We start from the raw sequence: 13920 nt of genomic DNA, 5'->3' as shown, positions 1-13920 counted from the left end.
GTTAATAAGTAAGTTGTCCAACATCATGCAATCAGTAGTGGAGCTGGGATTTGAACCCAGGTCGTGTGGCTTTAGAGTGCATGTGATCAGGAGTAAGCAGATGGTGGAATTCAGCTGGCAAGAGTGTGAAAAACCAGGGTGATTCTCACCTGGGTGGTGACACCTCCTCACACAGTGCTGTGACATTTCAGTAACCAAGTGTTCCCAAGGACCATATGTACACAGGTATTTCCCTCTGGTTTATATTGGCCTCTGGGAAGCTCAGAGCCAAATGTGAAGCCCACCTCTAGCAAATGGTATGAGACATATGGCTTATATTTCTGTCCCTTTCCTTCACCTTATTTTTCCATCTCCCTTCCCAATTTTATTACTTAAAAAAAAATCATGAACCGTGTGCATCTTTTGTCAGGTACTTCAGATTTTTTCTGGAACAAGGCAGAATATATAAATCGATGACAAGATATCAGGTATTTTTGTTATTATTATTGTCTAAGGAATAACTGGTCTGTGGAGCAGTGGATAGAGACTAAAAAGGGGATTTTCTAACCTGACTCTGCTGTTAACTCAGTGTCTAACTTGGGCGAAGGCGCATGCACCTTTCTGAGTCTCAGTTTTCCTGCCTGGAAGATGGGGCTGCAGTTGATGACAGCGAACATTTCATCTGTGCTGAGCCCTGCTCTAAGCGCTCCACATGGTTTATCTCCTTTAATTCTCCCCACACTCCCACAAGGCAGGTGCTGTTGTCCCCCCCGCCCCACCCTTAATATTATTTTTCTTTTTTCCTTATTAATTAATTAATTAATTTATGGCTGCGTTGGATCTTCGTTGATGCATGCGGGCTTTCTCTAGTTGCGGCGAGTGGGGGCTACTCTTCGTTGCGGTGCATGGGCTTCTCATTGCGGTGGCTTCCCTTGCTGCGGAACATGGGCTCTAGGTGCGCAGGTTTCAGTAGTTGTGGCACGTGGGCTCAGTAGTTGTGGCTCGCAGGCTCTAGAGCACAGGCTCAGGAGTTGTGGCGCACGGGCTTAGTTGCTCCGCGGCATGTGGGATCTTCCCGGACCAGGGCTCAAACCCGTGTCCCCTGCATTGGCAGATGGATTCTTAACCACTGCGCCACCAGGGAAATCCTATTGTCCCCTTTTTAGTTGAGATAAATAAGGCCTAGAGAAGTGGGAAAACTTGCCTGAACTCCTACAGCTCCTGAGTGCAAGCATCAGTGATCCGCGTCCGACTCCGAAGCCCAGGATGTTAGCCGCAGTGCTGGGCTACTTGCCTTGAAGCAGCCTTTGAGGCTTCTGTCATCTGTGGCATGCATTCATCTAATTTCATTAAGTCTCTATTGGATTCCCAATTATGTGCCTCTTAGTGCTCTGGGCGCTGATCCAGTATTGGGTTTAGAGTGAAGAAAAAGACACAAAAAACGATGATCCCTTGGAACTTACATTCTAGTAGGGTTGTGTGGAGGAGGCAGGTAATAGATGAACATGTAAACAGCAGAGAATAATAAGTAACGCTTAGGAGGGTTCACAGAGGATGCTCTGCCCATGAGGGAATGAGGAAGAGCCCAGGAAGTGATGTTTAAGCTGAGCTCTGAATGACAAGGAGCCAGTCATGGGAAAGTCGGGGTTGGGCAGGGAGCATTGTAGGCTGAGGGCAAGGCCAGTGCCAGGGCTGTGGAGTGGGAATGAGTTTGTGTTTGAGGAACATAGGAGACCAGTGTGCCAGAAAGTAGTGGACTGCTGGGGGAGAAGCATGAGATGAGGGCAAGGCAGTGGCTGGTAGGTGTCAGTGAGCTTGAGAAGGGGCTTGGAGCTGAGTTGAGGTGTGATGGAAGCATCTGAGTTACGTTTACCAGCATCATTGTGACTTCTGTGGGGGAAACGCTTTGCAAGGAGTAGAAGCAAGCCATAATCCAGGTGAAAGGTGGTAGTCCCAGTGATGAGGGTAGTCGAAGTGGAACCAGAGAGAAGGGGATGGTGGGATCGTCTAACTCTGTAGGATGTCAGGTGCAGTTTCCTCCAGAGAAATGTCAAGCACAAGTGGGCAGCAATCTGAGAGACCCCGATGGAGGTGGAGTGGGGTGCACAGACTTGCAGCTGGTTTGGACTAAGGAGTCTGAGTGCTCCCCGCTTTGGTTTCTAGCCTTGAGCTTCTGGCCAAGGACCGGAGGGCAGTGGCTTCCTGCCTCTGACTTCCTGGCTGAGAGCTGCTGGAACGCCCCACCACGAGCCCCGCAGAACATGCTGCTTCCTTTGCTCTTTCTGGGTATTTGTATAAAGCATTCTTTCCCACCAAGAATGCAGAACATCAGAGTGATGTTGACTTCATGGGCCATATTTAACATACGTTTTTTCCTTGATGTGTCCTCTGTTCTTGCAGAGACTCCTGCCTCTGGTAAACTCTGTGGTGAGGCGCCTTCAACCACCCTGTCAGATGGATTTAGAAGTCTCAGTGGGGGCCCGGAAGAGCTGGGGCTTCAAAGCCCCACCTTGCCTTGGGACCCTGGTCCAAGGGTACCCCTCAGCCCTCCTCTTTTATTTACATTTGAATTCACACTTGCTGGCCCTTGCCCTGCTCCCTGTAATTCCTTTTAATGGACTGGACTTCCCTGTAAGTACTCCAAGTTTCAATGGAGAAACTGGTCTCAGAGAAGTTAGGTGATTAGTCAATGTTAGGTAGTGGCTGAGTCAGTTTGGGAATCCAAGATTCCTGACCGAGCCTTGTGCTCTGGCCACCAGGCCAAAGTGACCTAGCATGTGACCTCTTTTCCCAGGGTGTCTCATGGCGGTCTTAAACTGCACTTGGCCTAAGCCTGGAGATGCTCAGAGGTTATAGACAAAATCATCTGAAATTCACTCCTGAGGCTTCTTCACAAACTCCTCTTCAAATAGTTGGCAGTCTATAGTTGCCAGTGTTGTTCTGTTTTTTGGGGTTTTTTTACACTCTTTTAGCATCATCTCTTAAAAACAATGCTTTGTTTTTGCTCACTTGAATTTCTTTTAAAATTTCTCTCATATGTTACCCATTCATTTAGTCAACAAACATTTATTGAGTTCTTACTGTATGCCAGGCATTGTGCTAGGTGCCGGGGATGGATTCAAAGATAATTTGGAGGCGTATGGGAGTGGATAATTACAGCACAGTGAGATAAGTGCTATAATAGAGGGATATATAAGGAGCTAGAAATAGCACTATGAATAACATCTCTGAACAAATTGCCTTCTTTTTTTCCTTTTGGATTATTCCCTTATGTATATTGCCCAAAGTGGGATTACTGGGTCATTTAAAAGATGAAAACAATTTGGCACAAAAAGATGTAATGACTTTGCCTGGGGAATATAGCTCAATTTTCAACAGGGGGAAAATTGTTGACAATTCCAGATTTAGATACTTCACCAGGAGGATTGGGCAGTTTTTATACTGTTTGTATCAATGTGGTGGCTTTCAGGGGGAGCACCTATTCTAAACATGTCACCCCACATGTAGAAACACATATCCTTTTATTTAATCTCACAGATTCCTTGTTAATGCTCACAAGAACCTAGCTATGTAAGTATGATCATTTCCATTTTACAACTGAGGAAACTGTGCCTTCGTTAAAAGGAAGTGACTTGCTCAGCATTCCATAGTTAATTAGTGGAGAACCCAAGAATCAAGTGTAAGGTCTTTTGATTCTATAACTCCCGTCCTGTACTCCATGCTCTTTTTACCAACTGGGGGTACTTATGCTCCAGCGAGGGCCTGGAATTCATTTAGTTATCTGTAGAAACTCTTCTCGAGAAGGTCAGGATCCATGAGATAGGTATAGAAGTCCTAACCTCTAGAGGGTCCAGTGTCCCGCTGTACATTGACCTGAAAGGACCTGAAGGCCCTTTATTCCTGACTCTGGCCCAGGTCCTGAAAGGCTAGTGCATGGTCTTAGCACTGAAGCACACAATCCCAAGGAAAGCAGAGACTATGCCACAGTCCTGCTTTGAAACATTTATTATTTTCCTAGTATATTCAGCGGTATTTCCCTGACTTTAAATTCACCTATTTTGTTACTCATAACATTTTCCTAGTATTTCTGGCATTTAAGTAAAAACTCCTGCCCCTGCTGCCAAGGGCTCATCATAACCAGACAGCAGTACCTATCCATTGTGAACACCCTTGATGTTCTTGCTCAGTCATTTTTTCACCTTCATGCTGTAACTCATGCTGTTCTTTTAGCCGAGATGACCTCTCCCATCTTCATCCCTAGAACTCCTGCTTCTCCTGTAAACTTCTGCACAGATGCCACCTTCTGAATGAAGTAACCTCTGATCACCATCCGTTCCCTACCATCCATACTCCCCTATAAGTGATCTCTCTGTTCTGCTAACTCACAACACAGTGGGCCAGGAGGCAATAAAGTATACCTGTGTGGTGCTTACAGGCATGGGATCTGGATTTGAGTTTTGGCTGTGATGCTTCCTAGCTGTGTGATTTGTTAGGTCAGTTAACCTGATGAGTTGCCTCATCTGTCAAGGGGGTACAAATAATCACACCAACCCACAGGTTGTTGTGAAGATTTGTACTGTTATCTGTGCTTCTTCTATGGCACCTGCCATCACCTACTTTATGTTTTATCTCTATTTCTAGACTGGGAGGTCTTTAAGGGCGGGAAGGGTCACATCTTTTTTTTTTTTTTTTTTTTTTCTTTTTGCGGTATGCGGGCCTCTCACTGTTGTGGCCTCTCCCATTGCGGAGCACAGGCTCCGGATGCGCAGGCCCAGCGGCCATGGCTCACGGGCCCAGCCGCTCCGCGGCATATGGGATCCTCCCAGACCGGGGCACGAACCCGTATCCCCTGCATCGGCAGGCGGACTCTCAACCACTGCGCCACCAGGGAGGCCCGGGAAGGGTCACATCTTGCCTGTGCCTTTGACATATGGGACCTGCCACAAAGTCTCCTTTAAGGGAAAGGTTTCCTTATAACATCGCTGGTGGCATCACTCAGTTCAGGCTCATTACAAGGCCCCAGTCACGTGGTGCCAGCCTGGCTGGGAGCTCTGTGATATGGAGCTTTGAGCACACATAGTATGTGCTGGATAGGCCTCTGGCTCCTGCTTCTTGAGTGACAGAAAAGAGGCTAGAGCTTGTGTTTAGCCTGCGTTCTTCTGGTTCATCAAATTGGGTAGTGCTGACATTTCCCTAAAGGCAGAATGGAAATCCTGTTTGGAACACGAGACTTGGTTTCTTTTCTGGGTCTTCCATGGGTGAGTGTTCCGGACTTGAGGAAAGTGTCAATGGAGGGGGTGGGTTTGGGGCAACTCTGAGGGCCACCCACTCCTCTGACTTCTCTGGGTGGGGCCACAGAGAAGGGGTCCCTCCAGAGGAAGCTTTCGTTTAGACACTCCCACCCTTGCTGTGCTTGGAAGCTGATTAGGGAAGGGGATTCAGTTCCACCTAACTTTCTCTTGTGTCATTTTCCAAAATGCAGTAGCCATGAGTCTCAAGAGCCAGTGTTTTAGCCTGGCACACAAGGTCCTCCATGTTCTGGCCACAGCATTCCTTTCCAGCCTCATGTCCCACCACTTCCCTCCATGTTTTTTGCCACTGGCCTCACCAGATTAGTCACTTTCCCCAAGAAGAACACCCTGAACTCATCTCCTTAAGGCCTTAGCACACTGTGTTCTCTGGGCCTATTTCCCTCCTCCTCACATGTGGAAATCCTCTTGGGTCTTCAGGCTCAGTTTAGAAGGCATCATTGGCAGAGCTCTTCCTGACCCTCAAAAGGACACTGCACGTACTGGTACTTTGCACACTTTTCCTTCTGTCTTGTCACGGGTGAGTGTGTCCCTCTTGAACCTGTGAGCTCTTTGAGAGCTTAAGGCATGTCTGACTTAGCGCGTATATCTGGGAGGCCCGTACACTGTGCCTTCTTAAGGACAGGAGGTGCCAGCAAATGCCTGTTTTGTGCACCTCTGAATGCAGGGCATCTGACATCGTGGCAGCTAACAGTTGCGCCGGGGGGTGTTCAGAAGCTCATGCTAGGATTACCCGTGATTCATTTGATCATGAGCCCAGACATTTGAATAATGTTTTTGAGTTGCCCTGATATTAGCTCATTGCTAACCTTTCTCAGGCCTGCTTCTCACATACCTGGCAGATGTCTGCTTAGTGCCAGGGCTCTGAGCTCTTTATTTCACTTAAGAACATAGCAGCAAGATCATATGGCAGCTTCTATTTTTAGTTTTTTGAGGAACCTCCATACAATTTTCCATAGTGGCTGCACCAATTTATGTTCTCACCAACAATGTAGGATTGTTCCCTTTTCTCCATATGATCCAGCAATCCCACTCCTGGGTGTATATCTGGACAAAACTATAATTCGAAAAGATACATGTACCCCTATGTTTATAGCGGCACTATTCACAATAGCCAAGATATGGAAACAACCTAAAAGTCCATTGACAGATGAATGGATAAAGAAGATGTACTATATATATACAATGGAATACTACTCGGCCATAAAAAAGAATGAAATAATGCCATTTGCAGCAACATGGATGGACCTAGAGATTACTATACTAAGTGAAGTAAGTCAGAAAGAAAAAAAACAAATATCATATGATATCATTTACATGTGAAATCTAAAATATGACACAAATGAACCTATCTAGGAAACAGAAACAGCCTCACAGACATAGAGAACAGACTTGTGGTTGCCAAGGGGAAGGGGAGGTGGGGGAGGGATGGATTGCAAATTTGGAAGTAGCAGATGCAATCAATTATATATAGAATGGATAAACAACAAGGTCCTACTGTATAGCACAGGGAACTATATTCAATATCCTGTGATAAACCATATTGGAAAAGAATATGAAAAAGAATATACATATATACATACATATATATATCTGAATCTCTTTGCTGTACAGCAGATATTAACACAACATTGTAAATCAACTCTACTTCAATAAAGTAAATTAAAAAAGAACATAACAGCAAGGTGACATTCAAGAATGATCTATCTGCTTTTAATGTGAACATTTTTTAGTTTGAAAGTTCAGACTTTGTTTTAAAATGTGAACATAGCAGAAGATTTTTTTTCAGGTATATTTCTGCCTCTAGCAGAAGAGCTGTCCGTAGTATAGTTTCAACTGCAAAATAATAAAACACAGGTCGTAGAGCTTGATTTGGAAGACTTGGGGTCAAGTCTTGGCTTTACCATTTACTAGCCCCCAAATCTTAGACAGTTGTTTGACCTCCCTGACCCTTAGTTTCCTCAGTGGACAATTGGGAAATCTTTTTCATAGGGCTGATGGACAGTTTAAATGAGGTCTTGGGCATTAAATTGGGGTTTTTACTACTGTCTGGCTCATCAATTAGATTCGAAGGACATTTTTAGATAGCAGTTCCAGAGAGTTTGCTTTTGGTGGAAAATGCATGGATGTGTAAGTTTTCAGGCATGTATTTTATTTTGCTTTATTTTTTGGATGACAAAATAAATGAATTTACAGTCAGGGGACACACAGTATCTAGCAGACCTAGTGAGCATACATGGCTTATAAGACTCAGTTATAGTTCTAATAAATTAGAACCACAGACCCATAGGCTTTGAAAAATTGTAGATAGAAACTTTGGAAGATGAGGGGGTGAGCATTGATTAATGCACACTGCCTGCAGGCTCTGTGCTTTGCATGCTGGGTACGGCATCCCAAGAAATGATTACATACACCCTGATGGGTAGGTGATATTAGCCCCACTTTGAAGACAGGAAAGCTTGAGCTCAGGGAGGTTAAGTAATTTACACAGGTCCCATAGCAAAGCCTTGAATTTCGCCCTGTACTTGTGATGGCCTCTAGAAATCCTTTCCATTTACAGAAGTGACAAGACCTGCCTTTATCCTTTCATTCCAGGGCAGCCACAAGTTCTGGGGCAGATAAAGCAGTGGAAATCGGCAGTCTTAATGTCCCATAACTTGTTTAATGAGTCTAGAAGAGTGTCTTGACTTTTCCTGCCAGGAATCTGCTCATTTGGAGCGCCTTTGACTATACTCATTCATTAGCCTTTACTTCTCTTTCTCCCTTTTGGGGAGATATTTGCCATTGGCCAGCTGCACTTTTGAGGTCAGGGATGTATTTGAAGGTGACTTCATATTTTCTTTAAGAAAAAAATTACAGGTGGAAATTAAATCTGTTGAGCATTTCCCATCATCTCCTCCAACATGTGGTAGTGGGAAGAGGCAGCACGGGGCTGGGAGGTAGGGAGTTCTCACCTGGCACCTGTCACTGACGAGTGAGAGGACTTGGGACAAGCCTTCCTTTCCCTTTCAGGGTTTCAGTGTCTTCATCTGTAAACAGTGAGGGCACCATCAGGTGACTCCTAAGATTTTAAAACTCTGCATGTCTTGTGGTGTCAAAACCATCAATTTCTGCTGAGCTGCATAATCCTGCAGCTGTTTCTCTGCTACTTTTCAATCTTCAGGTTTAATCTATCCAACAATGTATAATTTTTTAAAGGGAAGCTTTTATAGACACTTCTGAAAATAAAATGGGGGGGAATAAATGGATGTTAAAAAATAGAAAACAACCAATTAAATGGTGTATAGTATGTAATTCTCCTTGGAAACTTACAGAGAAATCGAGGCGCACTTTAACAACTGGTAATTTAAATTGCATTTGAACTCTGCTAATGGTTTGTTTGCCTGAGAACTTCAATCATTTCACAGTGGTTTTTTAGCAGAACTGCTTGTTCTCTTTATGGAAAAGAAGAAAAAAAATTAGAAGACAAGTTGACTATGGAAACGGGGAACCATGTTCATTTGTGCATGGAGAGAAGCTAGCCAGTGCCTGAAACATTGCCCCAGGCCCAAGGTGGAGAGCTTTACCTTTCAGCGAGGTTTGAAAATCTGGGAAGCCAGCTACCGTTTGCTGCTGTTGTAGAAACTGTTATGATTGATATCTCCCTCTGCAAGGAGAAGCTTAGGTTTTCTGGGGCTTGGAGGTGGGGTCTTTTTGTTTTTTTATTTTTTTTGAGATTTCACTGTCCACAGAGCCAGTGTTGGACTCCTCACATTCCATCCCCTCAGCAAGTTTGAAATTATGCCTTTCTCTCATTTTAGTGAGATGGCTTAGAAATTTCGAATGCCCGTCAAGAGCGCTAGCTCTCAGGAAACACATTGCTTTGCTGGACTCACCTTGATTATACTCCATTTTCCCAACTTAGTTTCTTTCTGCTGTTGGGCTATATGCAAGAACTTTTTTTTTTTTTTAACATCTTTATTGGAGTATAATTGCTTTACAATGGTGTGTTAGTTTCTGCTTTATAACGAAGTGAATCAGCTATACATATACAAATATCCCCATATCCCTCCCTCTTGCATCTCCCTCCCACCCTCCCTACCCCACCCCTCTAGGTGGTCACAAAGCACAGAGCTAATCTCCCTGTGCTATGCGGCTGCTTCCCACTAGCTATCTATTTTACATTTGGTAGTCCATGCCACTCTCTCACTTCGTCCCAGCTTACCCTTCCCCCTCCCCGTGTCTTCAAGTCCATTCTCTAGTCTGTGTCTTTATTCCTGTCCTGCCCCTATGTTCTTCAGAACCTTTTTTTTTGATTCCATATATGTGTGTTAGCATACGGTATTTGTTTTTCTCTTTCTGACTTACTTCACTCTGTATGACAGACACTAGGTCCATCCACCTCACTACAAATAACTCAATTTTGTTTCTTTTTATGGCTGAGTAATATTCCATTGTATATGTGCCACATCTTCTTTATCCATCACCTGTCGATGGACATTTAGGTTGCTTCCATGTCCTGGCTATTGTAAATAGAGCTGCAGTGAACATTTTGGTACATGACTCTTTTTGAATTATGGTTTTCTCAGGTTATATGCCCAGTAGTGGGATTGCTGGGTCATATGGTAGTTATATTTTTAGTTTTTGAAGGAACCTCCATACTGTTCTCCATAGTGGCTGTATCAATTTACCTTCCCACCAACAGTGCAATAGGGTTCCCTTTTCTCCACACCCTCTCCAGCATTTATTGTTTGTAGATGTTTTGATGATGGCCATTCTGACTGGTGTGAGGTGATACCTCATTGTAGTTTTGATTTGCATTTCTCTAATGATTAGTGATGGTGAGCATCCTTTCATGTGTTTATGCAAGAGCTTTGAAGCGGGTGTTCTGAGGTCTGGGTGTGTAAGTCCTGGTTTTCCTCCGAAGCTGATTGTGTGGCTGATGGCAGGTCTCTGGCCAGCGAGTGTCGGTGACATCTTCTGTTACAGTGGCCGTACCTCGGTCCAGTGGAGCGAGCCCTGGACTTGAGCCCTGGGCTGCCTGCCACTCACTAATGGTGCACTCCTGGGTGGCCACCTCCCTCCTCTGGCCCCCAGGTTCTTCTCCTGTCAGTTGGAAGAGTTGAAGTGGGTCATTTTTAAGGTCTCTCTCAACTTTGAGTTTGTACAGGTATTTGAAGATTGAATGGGATCATATTCACAAAACAATTGTATGATTGGTTCAATAATGTTTAAAATGACAGCAGTGAAAATGGGAGTAGTCATTTTTCTGGTGTGTGGATTTCCCCTGTGTCTACAAAAGACACACTTTTTAACAACCAGCTACCCTGGAATTGTCTGTTGGAATATATATTGCAGAATCCGTAGCAAAATACTGATTGTTCTTAATGAAATAAATAAAGTCCTCCAGTAATGAGAACTTCCCAGGAAGCATCAAGGTTGTCCAGCCCTCTGCTGCTCACTGGCTCTCATGTTTTGGGCAAGGAAACTAAGGTTCACAGCGGCCACTAGATCCCATAGTTAGAAATCTATCTCCAAACTCATATTCCTTGTCTCTTTTTATTTATTGTAGTTCAGATTTTGCTGTTAATTTTTTCTTGCCTAAAATGTGAGTATCTAATTGATCTATCTCTTTCACTTCTGATATTATGATGAAGCCATATTCTCCCCAAAAGCTGAGGTATGAACGCTGGGGTACCAGCATTCTCCTTCCTCATCATTCTAAGGCACATTAGTGAAATAGAAGTGCCAGGAGCTGACTGGCAGCTTAGGAGATACAGAGGTCAGCCACTAGATTTGCGGGTTTCAAGCCTGGTATTCCCAGTATGGTTTGCCCAGTAAGTTCATAAACTTGGGAAGTTCTACAGCTGGTAAGATCCTAGAGATTCATAAGCAACCTTCTTCTCCCATTTCGACAGGTGGGAACATTGAGGAAAGAGAACTGAAGACAGAATCCAGTCACCTGATTCCAGTTTAGTGCTTTCTCCGTTGTTCTACAGGATACTCATCGGAGGGTAGATATTTTTCCCCAGTTGGTGAGTCCTATGCAAAGAAGAAAACTTTTTCCTTTTATAATCAATATGCATATTTTAATGAGTTGTAAAAATCAGTGGTTTCCATTTAAAGCATGGGCACTGGTAACTAGGATGGACTAAGAAGAACAAAAAATGTTCTTCCTGAGTTGATTTCATTGGCAATGGACAGGATATAATAATGCTAATAAAATGTGTGGCAAAGCAAAGTCAGGACTCAGCTCTTGGAAGGTGGCAGGAAGAGAAATTGGAAGAAGATTTGGACGAATGAGGATTTTAGATTGCCAATAATTGCATTGCTTCCTTCTTTCTCCTTTGTCATGGAGGGACATGTTCTTGAAATTGAAGGACCAGAAAGAAAGTGTCAATGAACAGTGTTATGGGCGTTTCTGAGGAAAAGAAGTAGTAGTATTGAGCGGCTCTTGCTCACCCCGGTGCAAGATGCTTCTTCTGTGATGCTACTGTATTTCACATCAACCCTTTGAGGTAGGGCAAGCTAAATTCTCTTAGTCAAGGGTGTGCACCTTTGTCTTAAAGGGCCTGCACGGGCTCCACAGGGATCTGAGTTTGAATCTTGGAATCCTGTTGCACACTCAGAAAGGAGAATGGTGAGCAGGTAAGGGAAACTTTCCCTTGTGTTTTGGAATTCCCCTGTGTTTATAGCAGGTAGAACATCGTATTCTAGAAAAGAATCGATGGTATGGGATACCCTGGGCTGTAGGGGGATCTGAGGAAAATAGCTGGGGGATTCTGGGAAAGGCTTCTGTTTAGAATTCTAGATTTTTGCTCTCCATCTCCAGGGCCAGTCCCTATATGCCCCACCTCTGGCTTTTTACCAAATAAATAATATGTGTTGCCACGTTTATGGTGTAGTTTTTCAAAAGGGAGCAGATGCTGTTGTGATCCATAAAACCTAATTTCATTTAAAAGTATGGCTGAGTTTACAGTTACATCTTGTCACCCTTTGTTTTCTTTCTTTTTTTTTTTTTTTTTGCGGTACGCGGGGCTCTCACTGTTGTGGCCTCTCCCGTCGCGGAGCACAGGCTCCAGACGCGCAGGCTCAGTGGCCGTGGCTCACGGGCCCAGCCGCTCCGCGGCATGTGGGATTTTCCTGAACCGGGGCATGAACCCGTGTCCCCTGCATCGGCAGGCAGACTCTCAACCACTGCGCCACCAGGGAAGCCCCACCCTTTGTTTTCTTAATCAATGTATCTTAAAAGGACACCCAGTGTTCTTTGCACCTATGGATCTGCATAAGATGAAAGGCTGGAAACCACTGCTTGGACTCTTAAACATTTTAGTCTGTTAACATTTCAAACATGGTCTGAAATGTTTTGCCCCAAGCATATACTTTGAGCATCAGTTGTAAACCTTTGTTCTCCGCTCTACTGCCTGAGTTTTTTCAGTGCTTAAAATTAAATAGTGATGAATATGAAGCCTGTACTTGGATTCAAACAAAAAGTCGAGTGTGTCGTGACAGAATGGGAGAGAGCACCTTACCAGGAGCACGTTGGAAGAAACTCAGAAGTGTCTGTTGTCCATAAGCTAATTATGAGCCAGCAGTGGCCTTTGTCTTCCAAAACACTGATGCAGCCTCAGACTGCAGTACAGAGAGAACAGCGAGGGTGGGTGACCCTGCCAGAAGCCGGCAAGTCCTGAGGTAAGGTGGGCCTTAGGCTCCGTTTGAGCAGGACCTGGGCTCTGCTTCTCTGCAGTGCTCCTTGCTGTGCCCTCTTGTGTGTGTGTTGGCTGCATCCTCAGGATGCTTCCCCTCTTGGTCACGAGCTGGCTGCCTGCTGTCACCTGGAAGCTTATGGCAGCTACACAGTGGAGAAGAGGTGGCTCCTCCAAAGAGTATGTGAGTGCTGATAGGGGGCAGAGAGAGGACTAAGGCTTTGTGGGCGACCAGAAACCTTTTTTTTATCCTCCTGTTGGGGCTCTCCTAGGGTGTTGGACTTTAGTCCTTACCTCCTCCTCTGAAAGGGGCATTAGCCAACTGGCCTATCCACACTAGGATGTTGAGAGGACCGGAAATGATGTCCCACTGTTACAGGAATGAGACCCGGCAAAGGCAGGATGCAGGGCACACATGACAATGGCCTTTAAGAATATAAAATGCAGTCAGAAGAGGGGCAGCATCTCCTGCTCATATGTGTAGCTCCACAGGCTCGTAGGATCTCTGGCACATAATAGGTGCACAGTGCATTTTCCTGGATAGAAAGACTAAATCCAAAGGTAGTGACTGGCCCTTTTCCTGAGGGTGTTCTATCAGGTGCTGGCCAATTCTCTGTTGGAAAGCTTTAGGAATTCTAGCACAGATGAGGCTGAACTTCATGGTTTTATGAGAATGAAACAAATAACTGGACAGAAATAGGCTTCTGGGACCAAGTACACCTTAAGAAGTTTGAGAGTGCATAAAAAGGCAGCGAGTATGGTGGCATGGGTTATCAGAAGACCTGCCAAATATTAGATGTGCAACCCTAGAAAACAACATCCCTCCGCCTTCATTCCCCTGATCAGAGGATTAGGAATAATAATCGTTGTCCTGCCCACCTCTCGTGTTTGTTTAGAGCAAGTGGGTTGATAGATGCCAACTTGTTTTGCAAACTGTAAAGTGTGGT

The 13920-nt window shown here is 44.7% G+C and overlaps 1 protein-coding gene across 7 annotated transcripts in view; it reads left to right on the top strand.

The window, feature by feature from the left end:
- Nucleotides 1-13920, top strand: part of LPP (LIM domain containing preferred translocation partner in lipoma) — a 709708-nt gene that overhangs the window by 60614 nt on the left and 635174 nt on the right. For all 7 annotated transcript variants that reach the window (XM_082624540.1, XM_082624542.1, XM_082624541.1 and 4 more), the window contains one exon: nt 11186-11302. The gene's annotated coding sequence lies outside the window, so the exon portion shown is untranslated. The remainder of the gene's footprint in view (nt 1-11185; nt 11303-13920) is intronic.

This window comes from Mesoplodon mirus (assembly GCF_964341445.2).
Source record: "Mesoplodon mirus genome assembly, chromosome: 6".
NCBI lineage: Eukaryota > Metazoa > Chordata > Mammalia > Artiodactyla > Ziphiidae > Mesoplodon > Mesoplodon mirus.
This window is presented reverse-complemented; position numbering and strand designations above follow the sequence as displayed.